The 18879-nt window shown below is 46.9% G+C and overlaps 1 protein-coding gene across 5 annotated transcripts in view; it reads right to left on the reverse strand.

Annotated features, from left to right (window-relative positions):
- Positions 1 to 18879, reverse strand: part of LOC144828696 (carbonic anhydrase 13-like) — a 796251-nt gene that overhangs the window by 758870 nt on the left and 18502 nt on the right. For all 5 annotated transcript variants that reach the window (XM_078687082.1, XM_078687083.1, XM_078687079.1 and 2 more), the window contains exon 2: positions 11232 to 11531. The gene's annotated coding sequence lies outside the window, so the exon portion shown is untranslated. The remainder of the gene's footprint in view (positions 1 to 11231; positions 11532 to 18879) is intronic.

Here is an 18879-nt window from a genome sequence, read left to right on the forward strand (position 1 = left end):
GAGACTGATTACATATGAAGGCACAGGGCCAATATAGTAGTGCGCTTTGGGTCTGGCCTAACTTTGTTGAACAGCTATTCATGAAAAAAATGTACTTTGCCAGGGATAATGGCAGCTTAAAACTACACACACAGACTGCAATGGCAGGCCTAAGACATGTGTAAGAGGCTATTTAAGTGGGTGGCCCAATAAATGCAGCAGACTCATTGGTAGCTTTTAATTTACAGGCCCTGGATACACGAAGAACGACTGCACTAGGGACTTACAAATAAATTAAATGTGGCAATTGGGTGTAAGTCAATATTACCATGTATAAAGGAAAGAGCATATGCAGTTTAGCACTAGTTAGCAGTAATAAAGTGTGCAACGTCATAAAGCCAGCCAAAACCAAGTCAACAAAAAAAGGAGGATGGATGGGAAATGTTTTGCGGAAAACCATATCAAGGATGTCAGGCCCAACATGTGTCCCACCCTCCTGCTGAAAGCAGACAGAACTACCCACCTTCATGGGAGTTCTTGTCGCTAAGGTGCAAGAACCTGGAGAGACCATCAGCATAGGCATAGTCCATTCCAGGGCGATGTTCCACCATAAAGTCCATCTCCCTGGAGGGAGATGGACCACCTCAACAGTTTGGGATTTTCACCCTGTTGCTCGAATATAAAATACAATATTGAAAAACAAGAGACGAGAGGCATTTGGCAAAACAGCAACAGTTTGTTTAATAAAACAGGGCGGTCGGGAGAACAGCTACTGGCATAGGGTCTGAGGACTGTCTCAATTTACAATCAGTCTGACATAGGTTTTTATACAGTTCATTGGTTGTAAAAAAACGGTTCTGCCAGTCTTTTTTTTGGAAAGGAATGCGGACCACTGTCTTAGGAACCATAAATTATCATTTTGAATGAAGAATCCAGGTGGCCCTTGTCCTTGGGCAGACACAATGTGGCCAGTAGATAACGCGTCCAGATGTCTGGAATGTGAAGCGCATAATTATTGTGTGGACAGTGTGTGCTGTGCCCAGTTTGGCTGAGTGTGCCTAACTTTGTGTGGCATCTGACTTTATGGTGTTTTGGGTACGAGTGCACCCCATCGGCCATGTGTCCTTTATTGAGGCCATTCTCCCTGGACCATTGTGGTGTCGCTGCACCTATTTGTAGGTTTGATTTGGGATTTCCTGTGCATGCATTTGTCTGCTGTCTATGTGCTACCCCACCTGTGATCTATCAATCAGTGACATCGAGCTTGGGTCTCAGGGCCTGCCTAACAATTTATTTCTGAGTTGGGTTGAAGTGGAGTTCACAACGGCCGAATTCATCAATAAAGATGCAATTTTGTTTCTGTATGTGAAGGTATCATTATTCATATTGACATCAACTTTTTCATTGTTAACATTCCAGCCCTCTAGTTGGATTTTCAACTACGCTATCAAACCAATACTTCATGACAATTACATTATTAGGGAACTGTTGTTCTTTGGTGTTGACAATTACTACTTTCCTAGCTACTTGCATTCTACCCAATTTGAGGACTGCGTTTTTACAGCAGGTAATACACAATTGCAGAGACACACACAAACCGGAAGGCTGTAAAAACTGGTAGCAACAACGTGCACAGTCCGGAAAGCCACCAGGGGAGCCAGGAGAACCAATTCAAAAACCACTACTGCTCAGGGGCACCTCCTTCCTCATGCATGGCTCTTTGTAAATAGAGCAGTGCTTTGATGGCTGAGTCAGAGTCCTTTTATCCAGGTCATTCCCTGGGATATACGTGAACCAGGAAGCACAAACCTTAGCAAATACCCCTTCCTCCATTGCAGTCAATAAGTCTAGCACATACCGATGTTGTATCACCATGAGGTGGATTGCTCTCATTTCTTTCTTGATTGAATTTAGACTGAGCTCTGTGCTTTTCATCTTATTCAGCTACTCCCACCTAGTGATTTGTAAGCAGCAGCATTAGCTTTTTTCTGCAAGGTGAAGAAGGATATGGACCCTCCTGCCGTTACTTGTGAGTCCGAGAACAATCTGAATTATTCTGGAATGTTCTTGTATTGCGCCCAGTCAAAATATTCTGCAGTTCGTTTTTCAGGAGCCTGATACAGTAAGGTTGTCTTCTCCCTTAGCGGGTGCAAGTATAAATCCGATAGTTTTTCTCCAGGAATGATATGGGTTGGGTATGTACAGTGACAAGGGATCAAAGTCCATGCAATCCAGGGACAAGTTGAGTGTAGGCACATTCACTGCATTTCCTTTAGGTATTCATCAGCATGCAGGCACCCCATTGCATAGCCAGAATGTGCAGGATCGTGCCACAGTTTTCGTTTGTGCCCAATGTATGTGTTCCTTTACCTCTGAAACACAAGGGATGCAAAGTGAGATTCCGTACAATTAGCAGTTGCCCACATTGGTATCCCAGATTTCCGAATACGGGTTGTCTATGCTTGTGTTCTACCCTCACGTGCTCATTTCCCTTTGTATCATTGAGCTGGATGGTCCTACACATGAACTCTATGTCCGGAATCCACTTGTTGTTAAAGAAGGCTGAGATACACTAAGAACCACCCTTGCACTACAAATGAAGGTAGGAGTGGATTTGTTTGTGCATTCATTTAGGGGTTTTGCTACCTCCAAGAATCTCTTCTCTGGGAAGTCTTGAGGCCAAACTGTATCCTACCCTATGGTCCCCTTTCTGTGTATCCTGTCTAGCCCAGTTTGAATATCGCTAGCCTTGGTGAAAAGGTATAGAACTGTTAGGTTGGTCTTGTACCTTGTTGGGCTGTATTTTGGCCCTGATTCTACATAGGTACAGGTGGAGAAGACAGAGCTACCTCCTGGGACAAGAAAAGTTGATCTGCACCTACTGCATGCAGTATAAGCAAACACACGTAACAGGACCTGACTGATATTTTGGAGCCCACGGATGTCCTGCTGATACCAAGTGTTATGTAGAAGGGCGGTGTGTAGATCATGTGGAATACTAGTGTTTGGGGGGTGTAATTATAAGTAACATGGGAGGGAGCGCTGTGATAGTTCCTGAACAAACTCCACTTGGCCAGGCAGTGAATAGGTGCAGCAGTGCCCAAGCTAAACATAGGTTACATAGAACTGCAAAAATACATAACTTGCAATTGAACATTGCTGGTCTGCGACATGGCTCGAAAACAGATGTCTGTGTTCGTCTGGCGATCAGGTGTTTTTTAATTCATGAGTTCAATCAAAAATTTCACAGTGCAATTCATAAGTTTGATTCACACACTTTGGAGCTGCGTTGGGGTGATGATGTGGCAGCTGAATGGTGGTGCACTTTGGATGTTCACTTGTAGACCTGTTGGATAAGACCTTGGTTAAGTCAGAGAAAACATTGCACGTGCATTATTGTTAATTAACTTTTCTTCTGGGTTCCTTTATTTCCCTTGATGAGTGTGTTCTCCACACTACGTTTACGCAATTTTTTAGTGAGGCACCGGAAGGTGGCCCTGATCATGGTATCTTTTTTGGTGGTTAAGGCTTAAGGGTAGCTTATGGGTAATCAGATGAATTCGTCTATTTTGAGAGCCTGCATAGCTATCTGGATTCCTGGGCTTGTGATATGTGATTGTGTATGGCGTGGTCTTTGATCAAAGGGATGGCTTGTATCAGCTTTAGCTATGGTTTTATGGGCGTTGGCAGTTTTTTTTTTCCGGACCATCTTTCCCCTAATGTGTGGATGAAATCCCAATAGGTGCAGGTTGTTTACAACCTACATGTGCATGAGACTGAAAGAGGAGGGCGCGTGTCACTACTTAGTGTTGTTTGGTGGTTGCAACGTGCTCTGAGATCACGTGTCTCTCGGCTTACTGCGTACAATGTGCCCCTTCTTGTGATGCCAGTTATCTCTTGACCTCACCATGTCTGGAGACTTCGTTTTTTGGCTAACTTTGGGCTACTTTTGTGATTTCTTAGTGCGCTTCCCTAGATTGAGTGATCTGCTATCTCACTTATCATGAGGCAGAGGGGGTTGGAATTATGCTTTGCGTCTCCCATGTACCCCTGATTGTGCAGTCCTGCGGTGACTGAGGTCAGGCTTACTCCTGTCTCATGATGGTGTATGGGAGGCCCGGTGCACTGGTTAAATGCTCGGCCTGACATGGGGCGATTGCCTTCTGCGTTCTATTCTTACCTGGAGCTGTGATGGACTCTGTGCCTCTTTCTCCGAGGCACCCCCGTCCTCTTGACATGTCTTCTATGTGATGTTTTGGAACTACGGCTCCTTTCTTGGGGTTAGTGGCTTCCTACTAGCAGATATGCTATTGGTGCTCTTTTTTTTGAGGGGAGGGAAATGACACAGTGAGCAGTCTTTGGAGATTTGACAAACCCCCAAGGAATGAAACGGAAACACTGCCAATTTCCTAAGAACATGGGAGGCCCTGGGCAAGGCCCATAACCTCATCTAACTTAGCCTACAGATGATGACTTGACCGGAACTGCCTTGTACAACTGGGATGACTGGCTAACTTGGTGAACCTCCTGATGGACTTGACGCTGTGAGGGTTCTTCAAAACTGGTTGACTTTTGTGTGTGCGCTGCAGTGGTTATGGGCTCATTACTACCCGAGCGATAAACCTGGTTGCCGGCATTTGAGGACAGCTTTGTTTTAGGACTGAAAGAGGAGGACTCAATTCGCTGGAGGTCAGTTGTTTATAAGGGCACCGTTGGGGCTACACGGCATGATGGAACTTCGTTCCAGGGCCAGATGCCCGAGAATGGGGGACCTTTTAACCTGGTTATTGAAACTCTTCCCATTGAATTTGTATGGGGGAGCCTGGGTACATGTATACTTTGTCCAGGAGCAGCCCAGCCCCCTTGTCAGACTGCCCTCCCCTTGGGCTGTGGCCAGCCAGTCACGCCCTGGGGGATAAGAAGCAGCGGGGGCGCTGATTCCCGCAGGTGCCCTTAATGGCAGACTCTAGTGGGATGTGGGTGGATGGGTGGTATTTACTCTGGAGGGTCATTTTACTGCATATTTAGATTCTATATATGTGTGAAGTCATTACATCCCCACATAGTTACCCTACCCTGCCCAGGCTGTGATCCCAGCCATCTTGGGCTGAGCTCTCTGCCTGTGGTTGCTGTTGCCATGTTTTTGTCCAATTATCTGATCCCTTTTGTGGAGGGTTGGCAGCTGACTGAGCTCCCTGTGGCTGAATATAAGGTGCATTTGGGTTATCTGGACTTGGTTCTGTTGATGAGGTTTTTATGCTGACTGATCCTGGCCCATCAATCGCTGTACATGGAATGCTTTTAACCTGAATCTGTCTGGCAGGTAACCTATCTGTGGCAATAGTAGCATTCCCTGAGGTCTTGTTGCTGCCAACCTCCCAGGCATTTGCCACTGTAGCTAGGTTGAAACCCTCTGGGATTTTGCGGTGGAGCTCCCTTTAAGACTGGTGCCATTTGCACTCTCAGGGCCAATGCGACTCCCTCGACGGTAGTCTTTTCGATTTTTGTTGGACCAATTTAGCCAAGTCTTTCTGGGCTTGCTCCTGCTTTTCTCCATCCTTCTCTGTGTGGTAGTGCAATATAAGGGCTTAGTGTCTAACCCAAACACGCTGTCCAATCCACTTTGAATCTCAGTGGGCAGCTTTTTTTTTAGAATATTATTATAGAATGCAACTTGTGGGCCCATGTCAGTCCATGGCTATCCTGTCTCTTGTCCCCATTGTTCCCTGATCCTATTCAGAAAATGGGTTATAGTCTTCCCTGGTTTCATAGTCTCTGCCATTGACCCTCCTACATCAGGGCAGTCAGGGAACATCTTCTTCAGAGTTTTCCAATTCGGTGCTTGTATGAATTTAATGCGCCTCCGTCATGCTCGGTGTATGCTAGCGTAATTGCTGGGATGCATGCTCGGGAGAAAACTGTGTTAGTCTGCTCTCCGATAAGGCTACCTAACACATTTTTATATTACCTATTGCTAGATTTATTCCCACTGTATTCTTTTCAAAGCATAATATCCATTTCCCTGCTCCATCCAGCAATAGTAGTAAATTTGCCACTAACCCTTCTTTATCTATTTGAGCTCAAAGAAGATAGATGGTCTCTGATGTGCCTTTCTGTAGCAGTGGGCACATTTTTGCTTTGGGTGACTCTGCTGGTTTTTTCCTAACATGGCGTTCCCATCTACTTACGCATTCCTGCATGTAGGGGAAGTTACACCCGGGATCTCCCCCTCCATGTCGGATGTAATCTTCCGCTTTGACCATATCCTCTAGTTCAAAGGATCCCTCCTGAGGACAAGGTCTGTAGCACTGGTCTTTTCCTTTGGTCCAGTGGGCTTGCACGTGACAGAATGGTCACGTAAAGGTCTTGTCTTCCTCTCGGAACAATATCTCCCTGAGGGTCAGTCTAGCTACCTTGTGCATCTGGCGGAGCAGTGTATATCTTCGGCGCTGCTCCCCACATGCTTGCACAAGTTTTTTCTTGTTTTACCTGTGTGTTGGTTGGGTCAGCAACAGGCTACCTTAGTCTCTAATTTCACGGTCAGCCCCTCTCCTTAACTGAAAATTTGGTGAGGCTCGGATCCCAGCTAAAAGCCTCTCATTTAATTCCACCTCTGACTCCTCCCAGATCGATGCCCTGTGCCTCCCTCCGCTCTCCTCATGTGGGGGTGCACTGCTTGGTTTTCTCACTTTGCTTCCTGGATGTGAGCACTTTCTCTCTTTAGCTTGTCCCTTTACTCCTCCTCCTACTTAGTTTGCCTCCTTTGTTCTGAGCTATGCAGTATTCTTTTCGGTCAGGTTTTGTCTCAAATTCTACCTGAGAAAGTCCTGTACCTCCACTCCAGTTATCGGATATGGCCAGAGGGGTACACATTCTCCATGATGCTAGGGTTCTATGTTGCGGGCGTGACAGACTGGTATGGGGGGTCAATCTTCTCGGAGCCTCTGCACTGGACTGGGGTTGCTCAGTGACTGCTTGGGCCTGCTGGTCTTTCATACCTGGGCCTAACAGCTCACTGCTCAATGGAAGGCATGCTGGATTCTACTATCGGTGGATTGAATACACCTCTGTTTAGGACATGGTCTGTTCCCAAGCCAGAATGGTTTGAATGTAGGCCTGGAACGTCTGTATCTTGCCTCCTTCAACTTGGTGACCCAAATAGACTACTAAACCCTGCTCTATTTTGCACTTACTGAACTTGATAGTCTGGCCTGCTCTCTGCAGATTTTTAAGCACTTCTCTGAGGTGTTACAGGTGGTCCTCCCAGCTGGAACTAAAGCCTGCAATGTCTAGGTAGACTGCACTGACGTTCTCCAACCCAGCCAGGGCCTTATTGACCAACCTCTGGAAGTTGGCAGGGGCGTTCTTTAACCCAAATGGCATCACGCAAACTGGAATGGGTCTCCTGGGGTAAGGAATGCAGACCTCCCTTTGGCCCTCTTAATTAAGGTGATCTGCCAGTACTCAGACGTCAGATCAAACATAGTGAGGAACTTAGCAGTCCCTCGCCAGTCAATGAGCTTATCAGATAGGGGATGGACGAGTATCAGTCTTAGTAACTGAATTGAACCGCCGGTAATCAACACAGAACCAGAGTTCAGAAGTGGTACCTCGAGGGGCAGTCTTGAGGAGGAGCACCACTGGCCTAAACCAAGGGCTATTTAAGTGCTTAATTACCCCTGGCTCCAGTACTTTGGAGATGTCCTGCTTTATGGTGACTCTCACCTTTTCAGATAGCCTGTAGATCATATTCTCCAAAGGCATCCTGTCCCCAAAGTCAATATCAAAGGCACACCAAGTAGGGAGTCCTGGGGTTAGGTAGACGAGTGAGGCGAACTTCCCAAAACTTGGCAACAGTCCACTGTTTCCCAAAGGTCGGAGTAGAGGAGAGATTGACACCCTCCACTGACTCCACTTCCTTGAAAGTAAGGAGGTCAGGGAGAGGTTGACTCTCCTCCTCGACTCCATCATCCATGACCAAGAACACAGTAACTTCAGCCCTCTTAAAGTGAGGTTTGTGGTGACTGACCTACAGGATCCTTAATTGGTTTTTGGGGGACTTGTCACCAGGTAGGTGAAATCACCCTTGCTCTTTTACACCTCATAAGGCCCAGGCCATTGGACTTGTAGAGCCCTGGCTCCACAGGCTCCATCACCCACACATTTTGGTCAGGCAAAGCTGAACCAGAGTGGCCTACTGGTCATACCAGAGCTTCATGACCTCCTGGCTGGCTTCCAGTTACTCTTTTGTCTCCTTCCAGAAATGCATTAACTGGGTGTGGATGGACAGCATGCAGCTGACCACATCCTGAGAGGCTTTCTTTGAAGCTTGCTCCCAACCCTCTTTTACTAGGATAAGAGGCCCTATAACATGGTGACTGTACAGAAGTTCAAAGGGTTGAATCCAACCCCTTTCTAAGGTACCTCCCTGTAAGCGAACAGGCATGGCAAGAGGACATTCCAGTTCCACTTCAAGAGCTCTGACAGATAAATGATCATGCCTTTGAGGGTTGAGTGGAACCTTTCAACAGTCCCATTGGTTTGGGGATGATAAAGTGTAGGGAAATTGTAGGTTACCCTATACTCGTCCCACTCAAGCTCCCCTCAAGAAACCGTTGAAAGAGAACCAGAGGCACTGGGCACTCTCATGATTGTCTGCAACTACAACCTAATGGCCTTCATTAGGGATTATCTGCTTGGAGGAAACCAGATTACACCTGATGGTAGTCATGCTGGCTCTGGTGTCTCTCAGAGGCTATTAATAGTGAAGCACCACCTATACTTTTTAGTTCTCGCTAGAGCCCAGCGCATGTATATAACGGCCCAACAAACAGGTAGCATTGGTTGGTTTTAGTGCCATTCTAGATGAAGAAAATAACTTTTTAGCCGATTGCACCAACTTCTTAGAGTCCCTGCTGGCAGAAGCCTGAGGAAATGTGCCTGAAGATTGTTTAGAGCAGGATGCCTGCACCACCAAACTTTCTGGAGACGGATGAGAAGAAAGAAAAGGAGGGTCTCCTGGAGCAGATCTATGATAGGGAACTACCTCTTGAGGTGGAGAAGCCCTAGACGAAGATAGTTCCTACTCAGGGGAGGTGTCCATGTTCACTTGCCTCCCGAATTCCTTCGTATTAATCTACAGATTCCTCTATCTCAACCTCTTCAATCTCCTCTCTCTGATACTGTTTTTCCTCCAACAGTCTCTGTGCCTCTCTTCTTGAGCGAAACCTTGGTTGCGGCGTCGTTGCACCACATGTGGGGATGACAGCTTCGCAGCTGGAGTCGAAGGAGGATCCGAAGGTGGAATCGGCACCGTCCGAGGCCGAGAGGAAGGCCCACCAGACGGCGCCGGGGACTCCATATACGATGTTGAAAATCTCAGAGTCGGAAACTGCCATGACGGCGTTGTCGGCATGAAAGACACAAAGGGTGCCTGGGCATAATGCTGAGGCACGCCCGAATTGAAGGCCAGCGGACCCACGGGACCCGAAGGCGGTCAAGAGGGGAAGGCTGCCTTGGCAAATAGTCCATACATTGCATTTAAAAAATGTGTTGGATCCGAACCTGGAAACTGTGGATATAGAGTCGAGTCGGCATCCACACGAGTAGCATCCGACGTCGGAACAGCTGGATCCACTGACGGAACTACAGGTTCAACCCTGTGTACAGGAGAAGGATCATCCTGAACTGGTAAGCCTTCCGGATCCGGTGAACCCCTCGGTGCCGGAGACCGTGCCGGCGTGCCTTTTGGAGAAGGAGATCTTTCCGGAGTCACTGAGGAGATGGCGAACGAGACACCAAGTCATTCTGACGACGTTGAGGAGCTGGCGAAGGTGACCTCGAAGCCTTAACCTTTGACGAACAGCGCCAAGACCCATGTCCCTTCTTCTTCTTGTGTTTCCTCGACTTCGATGCATGTGAAGTCAACTACTTCGATCACTTACGTCCTCTCCCTTCCTTCTTTGCTTTTGCCATAAAAAGCTTGGGCTCCCGTTCTTTTAAAGCCTTTGGGTTCATTATTCGACAGCTGGAACAGTCTTCCACATCGTGATCTGACGACAAACACCATAAACAATCTTCATGGGGGTCAGTGATAGACATGTGACCCACTCACTCCCTACAGGGCTCAAACATGGACTTCCTTGAAGACGTCATCGCAAGAGCAACAGTTGAAGCTGAAGAAACAACAAAGTAACTCGACACAATATGGAGAGTCCCAGAAAACCGTTACGCATCAACGGCGTGGAAAAAAGGGAACTGACGTCATGATGCCGACGAGGCTCTCTTATGGCTCCGGTGGCGTCATGCGAAGTCGAGAGCGGAGCCGTAGCATTGTGACGTCCTCTTCGGCGTGAAGAGCTAGGAAAAAAGTTTCCGCAGAATGCTGGCGCAGGGGATATTCATAAGGTGAGGAATCCACAGGCAGATGTATCCATCAGAAAATGGAATACCACCAATGCAAGACAGTAATGGCAGTAACCATGATGCAACAGCTGCAAGCCATCAAAAGTCAAAGAATTTCACAACTCAGAATTTGCATTTTTATTCTGGAAGTAGCCTGTCAAACTGTACAGCACAAACTTGTCATTTAGTTCAATATTGAACTCAAGTGGTGTATCAAACCCTAGATCAAGACAACTTCTCAGATGTGGCACAATAGTGATATCTCCAACCAACATAATATGGTTGCTCTTAGTTGCACAGCTTTCTTGTGAAAACACAAAGTATGTGTGCAGAGAGCTTGAGGATAAAAGGGAAGCACCTTGCTGAAGTGTCTACGCCTTAACTGCAATAGGCTATTTTTACTTTTCATTTTACAGAATATGTATTATGACCTACTGATGCAATTAGATGAAAGAAATGTGTATACTTTATACTGAAAGATAGGATTACATTTTCTAGAATTCTAAACATTTCAACAATGTTAGGGTTATTCTTGGAATTTTATGCTGTGCCTCTCTTGTTTGACTACAGAAAGAGTTAGGAAATGGGGCAAATCAAGAGACCAACCTGTGAACACTGCAAACGCTATGTGACTGTCAGGAGAAAGGATGCAAGCGGGTGCACTGACTTTCCAAGTAGTCTATCACGCTACTTTCTTTGTCACTGTAAAGTTTCTACTGTAGGGCAGAGCATACTAGGCAACAATATTTCAAATATTTGCAATGGCTTTTCAGATTGGGTACAAAACTGCTTTAGTTTTCCCCTTAAGGTTCCCACGACAAGGTAATGCATTCTAGGCAGACACTTACCTCAATGAAGGCTCCAAGCGGAGTCATATTGACTTATCTCAATATGCATAGTAACGTAGATTTGTTGCGTTGTTGTGCCAGGCAAGTGCCAATATGACTTCTGTTGGTGGCCTAGGTGGAGCACAGTCAGGGTGCCAGTCATTCAGTGCATCTGTTTGTTAAAACTGCAGAGTCCCACTTGAACTATGCTGTACCTACTGGAAGCAGTCAATGCAGTAACATAATGTGGACCCTGCCAGGTCGCATTGAGCAGTAGTTTTTATTGTTGGTAGATAAATGTGCTGCTATCTCTGATTCCACCTATAAAAAAACAAAAAACATCTTATCACTAACTCTTGCTTCATCTCCTCAGTTTCAAGTAGCAGCTACAGTATGAGAATTCTGAAACTAAAGAATTGGAATACCAAAACAGAGGGGAAACAGAAAACGTAGGAGAGAACAAGCTCTTTCCCCCCCACTGTTTCCTGCTTTCGAAGAGAAACACCAATCACACATTTGAGACCACAAAGTGATATTTGCGGTAATCACCTAACCCAGCTCATTAAAGAGTGCAAAAAAGGGAGTCCAGAATGTGAACCAAAGCTGTGCTGTTTAACAATGGTCTGTGTGCTTACATATGCACAGCTTTTGCAAGTCACATTGCCGATGCATAAGAATGTTCAGACAAATTTCCCATTTGTGATTTTTAGGCGGTGGGTCACCTCAAAGGTATTATCATTAATCCCTATTAGCACACAAGGGATCAGTGTTCTTTGGTGCTCCCCACTGCTCTGAATCAAACCAGACGTCTTATTTATTCAGACCAACCCTGCGCAGCTCTGCTGGACCCATCTGGTGACTGATCCCCAATGGCATAAACTACAAAGTGACACAGATTAAGCATAGCACAGTATGACGTAGGGATATAATGTCATAGAGGCAGGACAGAATAAAGTGTAGGGGTAGGACCAAAGAGTCAGTCTGCTACTAGACCCTCCTAAACTTGGGGTTTGGGGAGGGATATGACACATTCAGTGAGCACTGGCAATGCTAGCCCTGGTCCTTCTCTATCCTATCAGGACAGGGAGGGACAGACAGGCGAGTAATTCTCTCGGAACATCAAAGAAGGGAAGGTGACTGACAGCACTGGGGTTAACGCTCCTGTATATTCCCGTGGTAGAGGTCACACTGAATCCTCTTTCTATCCACAGAACAAAAAGCGTCCAGCTATGCTGTGACGGAAGCCCTATTTATTACTCTTCTGGGATGTCCTTGAACTGAGTCCAGCCAAAAAGCTTGGAGCAGCAAGGTGGTCATTTTCTTTAAGGGCCGCTGGAACAGCTCTGTTAGTTCTTCTCTGGGAATGACCGTGGTCAGGTGTGCACGGTCACCAGGGAGCACACCCCCCTCCAACCGGGAACCAGTTGGGTGTAGGCGTGTTTGCCGCATTGTCAGTAGAATCCATAAGTGAGAAGGTAGCCCATTGCATCTCCAGAATATTAATAATCACACAGCTGTTAGCATTTGTGCCCATTGGAAGCATTCCTTTTCCTCTGAAACAAAAGGAATACAGTGTGAGTTTCCGTACAATCAGGTATTGACATTTCCCTTCTAGCCAAATGTATCCACCCACCTCTGTGTCCCTGATTTCCTAACATGGGTTACCCATACTTTCATTGAAACCTTTCTCAATGCGATTCATTCACCTTTATATCCACGAGCTAGATGAGCCTACACAGGAACTTCATGTTTGGAGACCACTTGTTGGTAAAGAAGATCACCCCAGATACGCTAAGGGACAGCCTCCGTCCACAGATGGATGCAGGAGCAGATGTGTTCATGCACTGAGTTGGGGAGTTTCCTAGCTCCAACAATCTCTTCTATGGGAAGTCTTGAGGCAAATAGTATCCTTCCCTATGCTGCCCTTTCTATGCAGCATCCGGTCCAGGTCAGTTTGGATGTAATTGGGTTCAGTGAAGAGCTATAACGCTGTTGGGTTGGTGTTGTATCGGGTCAGGTTTATAACTACCCTATGAGATTCTATCTTGTTGGACTGCAACTTGGCCCTTATCCTGCATGAGTAAAGGTGAATAAAGCACTTGGCTTTTTCAGGGGCTACCTCTTGTGACAGGTAAATTCTATCTGCGCCTACCGCATGTGGGAACAGCGAACAGACACAACATGACCTGGCTGATGCTTGGGATCCGACTGAGGTCATGTGTTGGTACCAGGTGTTATGTAAAAGGGCGCTATGCAGTGCGTACGGGATGCTCGTATTTGGTGGACTGTAATTGTAGGTGGCATACGAAAGGTCTCTACGGGGGCACTGTATTTCCCCATTAGTGACTCTCTTTTGACTAGCCAGTTTCTCAATGGTAAGTGCATGTGGGATTACCCATCGCAGACAGAGTGTACATATGCACAGAAATGTACATAACTTTTGTCGCAATATGGTCGTCCGAGGTGTGAGTTCCTTCAGAGCCTTCTGTGCTCGTCGGTTGCTGTGTTTCTTCTGCCCAATTTGAAAATGTTTGCAGGATTTACTTTGTGGTCGTCATCGCCATGGAATGGCTCTCTACTACACGAAGGAACGGTGCATCCACCCAAGTGTTAAGCAGGCTGTGGGTTATTCCTACTTCCAATGGCGTGCCGTTATACATTTTCCTTTTCCTCTTTTGTTATCAGTGGAAGTTGATAACACGTTGCGTTTGTCCACTTTGGTTGTCTTCTCTGTTACCTGGTTTTGAAAGAACTTCATTGATAATTAACTCCGAAACATTTTACACATGTTCTGTAATTATTGGTTCTTAGAGTCCCTGTTTTTTTAGCATAGCGGTATGATCTCTATACTCCACTATTCGATATAAAGTAAGGCATGAGAAGGTGACTCCTGTTGGGTATGTCTTCGTAATTTTGGGAGTGTGATTCTTAGTTTATCTAGAGGGATCAAATCTTTTCATAAGCCAGTGAGCCCCCCTTCCAATCCTAACAAGATGCTTAGATTGGTGCTAAGTATGTTTGTGGGATGGATGGGATGGAATTGTTTCTTTTAGGTGGAGACCTACAGTGATGCTAGTTTTTGTCATAGGCACTTCGCGTGGTGGCTAAAGGTATGGTTGCTGTGAGACCCCTTCCAGTAGTTATTTTGCCAGCTAAGGCTACATCTTTTGATACTACTCTCAGTTACGTTTGTTAGGCCCTGTTTAGCTGAGTACAGCTATAGGTGAGTGGAACACGTGGGAAGAGGGGCAGATCGCCGCTGGTGGTGTAGCTAATATCTGCCATATGCCATAAGCACCTTTTGGTGTGTGTGCACCTCTTTGTTTGCAGGAAGAGATGTGTAAAGTGGCATGACCCTCCCTCGTGGCTTTCAGGTATCTGGCTTGGGCTAATCTTGACCCCGCATACGTATCTGGAAAAATCTTTCTGGGCTAGCTTTGGGTGTTTTTGTGTTTGTTTTTTACTTTTCCCTGAATCCCGCATGACCTATGGTTACAATTGACATGTGGGGGAGAAGGTAGGGGGATGCTCTGTGGCCCCCTTTTCTCCCATCTAGGCTGTCTTGTGGTGTTCTAGGACGGGGCCAACTGCTTTTCTCTGTATGGTGTCAGCAAGGTTGGAGCACCGTAAGTCACTATGCTTCGTATTGAGGTGAGCGCACCTGGGCCCCTACGTTCTTCGGGAGCTGGAGTGGAGATATGGGATCCCCCTTTACAGTAACTCCCCTCTCCCTCAGACCACACCCGCAACTCTAAGAGCACTAGTGGGCCCTCTGTCCCCAGCTTGTGGCTGGGATCTCTATGGTTGAGTGTTGCCTAATGAACTAATGCATCTCTTGTCGAATTTTAGAAGGGTGGGGCAAGGTGACAGAACTTTGGAAATCAAAAATGGGACAGTTCACAAAACACGGAAGGTTAGCTGAGCTAGTATTTGCCTTGTACCATCAAAAACGTAAAAGCCCAGGACTTTTGACCAAAAAAATAGCAAAGGTCTGCCGGGTGATAAAACTATGATGAGACTGTCTCAGCAAAGAAAGGACTCCTGGTCAACCTGGTGACCCCCAACCCCCAACTGGGGGGCTTGGACTAGGCATCATGCTTAGACCTCACTGCTTACTGGCTCTTCGTGTGTGTGCTGGGGAGTTTTAGAGTTTTACCATCCAAGGCACCCGGGGATCCGCATTCCCACCACTGAGGATAGCTTCATTTTAGAATTGAAAAAGGGCCTCCATAAGTGAGGAGGCTTCAAGCTTTTGGAAGTGCTGTGGGGACTACATGCGATGAAGGAAACATTGGCCCTGGCCCTTTTGCCCAAGAATGGGGACCTTTTAACTTGGTGATCAGAATGCACCTTTTGTGACTTTGGCCGCGGGACTTCAGTGTCTCTTTTTAAACAGCTCTTGGTCATGCCCCCTCACTAAACTGTCATGCCTCTGGGGTGTGGTCAGACAACTCCGCCTGGGGGATCTGAAGAAGAATGAGGCCCCATGAGATCTTCCACACATGACGAACTTGGTGTGAGCCCCCAATCGAAACAGCTCTCAACCGCTCTGAATTTCTAGACGCAAGAAAAAAAAATTGAACTCCCGCTGCTGCCTTTTAGTCGTTCTTTTGCTCTAATAGTAGTTTGGGGGAAGAGGGTAAAAGGGTTTTAAATTGATGGGGTGATTCCCTAATTGTGCTGGGGGTTTATTTTTCTGCACAGTTTGATTGGGGTTTGCGTGTACGTGCTACCTCCCCACACTGTTACCCCTCCCTGAAGGTGTTGGGGCCTGATCCCTCCTACATTGGATTCTCTGTTTGTGGCTGCTGCTGCCACATGCTCACCCAGTTGCTGCATCCCTGCTGCTGTTATGTGATGACCAGCGGACCTCTCTGTGATTGGACGTAGGGTGCATGCCGATTCCTTAGTGCTTGGTGCGGAGGAGGAACATTTGTGGGGTTTTGTGGTGGCTGGCCCTGGCACATTGATCTCTGCTGCTTTTGCTGGTCATGTACACCTTTAACCAGCATCTTTCTGCCAGGTGACTCAGTCTATGGCGATAGTAACACTCACTAGGGTCTGGTTTCCGTCAACCTCTCTGGCCTCTACTGCCATAGCCTATTTGGAACTCTATTGGGTTTTGCGGTGGAGAACCCATGGAGACTGGTGTCGTCTGCACGGTTGCGACCATTGCTGCCCCCTCGAGAGTGGTCTTTTTCAGTTTGTGTTGAACCAGTTTTACTGTGTCTCTTAGGGCCTGCTCCTGCTTTTCTCTATAATTTTCTTGCTTCCTTTTGTGGTAGTGGAGCATATGAGCCTGTATCTCCCATCAAGGTTTGGTATTTGAACCCACCTCACTGTGCAGCCCGCTCTGAATCTCAGTGGGTAACACCCTTTTCAAAATATTGTAGAAAAATGTGACTTGTGGGCCCATCTGGAGCCACTTCTGTCCTTTCTCTTGCACCCATCGTTCCCTTATTGTATTCAGGGATTCGCTTATACTTTCCTCTGGCATCATGGTCTCTGCCATTAGCGCCCCTATATCTGGGCAGTCCATATCTGGTGCTGGTATGAGTTAAATGCAGTACTTTCATGCTCGGGCTCTGTTAGCGTTATTGCTGGAATGCAGGCTTGGACGAACAACATGTTTGTCTGTTCCGTAATTAGGCTGCTCAACAGACTCTTAATGTAGCGCATCGCTAGGTTAATAGCTGCAGTGTTGTCTTTTAACACATAATCCACTTCCCTGCCTTATCCAGCAATGATGGTAGCTTCGTTCTTAGTCCTACTTTGTCCATCTGGGCCCACGCCATGTACTCCCGCCGCACCCTTCTGCAGTAGCAGGCACATTCTGGACCTAGATGGCACTGCAGGTTTATCCTTGACATAGCGTACCCACCTTGAGAGGCATGGCTGCATGTAGGGGAAGTTCATATTGGGATTACCTCTTTTATGTCAGATGCAATTCTCGGCTACTGCCATGTCCTTGGGCTCAAAAGACCCTTGCCTAGGCCAAGACCGGTCATATTTGTCCTTCCCCTCAGTCCAGTCCGCTAAACAGGTCTCAGAACGGGTACACAAAACTCTTGCCATCCTCTTTTGCTATCATTTCCCTGGGTGTAGGTCTATTTTTGCCGTGCACCCATGTGGCGCAGCGCATGTCCTCGTCACTGCTCTCCTCCTGTGCATGTAAAGGTGCCATCCTGTTTTTCCTGCGTCATGGGTAAGTTAACACCACACTAATTTGATCCCTGACTTCTTGGTCGGCCCTTCTCCTTTGACGAATGGACGGTGTGAGCCTGAGCCCTACCAGTAGCCTTTTGTCCACCTCTGTTTCGTCCTAATACTACCCCCTATATCAGAGCTTTCCAAACTCTGTGTCGGGACACAGTACTGTGTCGCCTGCCATGTGTGGGTGTGTCGCGCCCTGATGCATAGCTGCCAAGGTTTCAGATTGCCATCATGGTTCCCTCTACAATCAGCGTGCACTACAAAGGATTTCCCTGGATTCAGTAAATACTTCAGTGGAGCCTCTGAAGTGCGGCTGATGGTGATGCTGCTGCGCTTCCAAATGCATTTCTAAAGACGTGTTTTTCGTCTTTAGAAATGCTAATGGGAGACGCTTAAATACCGACAGGGCAGTCATTAAACAGCAGGAGACAATTCCCAGAGCTTTCTCTACAGCCCGAGTCCCATTTGCCAAGTCCATAGACCTCTGGCTCCTCCACCTTTTGTTTTCTCCTTCTCCGTCTGGCTGTGGCGTCACACATGCTTGTCTGAGGCCTTACCAGTCAGTATGCAGGTTGGTCTCATTTCAGCAGCCTCTGCTATTTTAGCTGGCCATTCACCTCTGCAGTACTTGTTAAACTTTTCTGTTCTAGACTTTTGGTTCTCGTTTATAAAATGGAAATAAAATATTTGGAAACAAAAAAGAGTAAGAGGTACAGCTAGAAGGCTGTGCTGATCTTGGAGGCTGGTGCTTTTTACCTGCAATGTTAGCTTTAGAATAAAGAAAACTAAAAGGGTAACCTGATTTAGTCCTTACTAGACTGTACCTCACCTGTAACATCTGTACTTTGAGAACCCCCCCAACCCAATTAGGTGTTTCACGCTCGCTCACTACGCTCGCTCCCCTGCTTTACCGTGTCGCGAAATGATGCATGTCTAGAAAGTGTGTCACAGACATGAAAAGTTTGGAAAGCTGTGCCCTATATCTATCTCCGCATCCCTCATGTGGGGGAGTGCAAGGTTCTGTGCTCTTGGTCTAATTTATGGTTGCATGCCCTTTCTCTCTCAAGCACAAGCTCACACCTCTCTTCCTCACGCCGTCCAGCCAGTCACTTTTGCTCTGAGCTAATTGCTGCTTTTGTTGACCTACCTTCGCTTTCGAGTTCATCCTTCGATTCCTCCTGAGCTACGAGGACAATTCTAGTAGCCCCACCTCAATCATTGGTTTCCGGGAGACTGGAGCTCCCTTCCTCTCCCGCTGAATCAATATCGCGCATCGCCATGAACTTTCCAGACATCCGCTTCTGTTTGCCTGACCTAATGGGAATGCGTATTCTACCTGCTCTTGAGGTGTCACTTGTCTTTTGTGATGGACGGGGGGGATCAAGCTCCTTGCCTATGAACTTGGGCTGTACGGGAGGTGTCTGGGCCCACTTGGTTTTACTTTTCTCAGACTTCG

Source organism: Lissotriton helveticus, chromosome 4_1, assembly GCF_964261635.1.
Source record: "Lissotriton helveticus chromosome 4_1, aLisHel1.1, whole genome shotgun sequence".
NCBI lineage: Eukaryota > Metazoa > Chordata > Amphibia > Caudata > Salamandridae > Lissotriton > Lissotriton helveticus.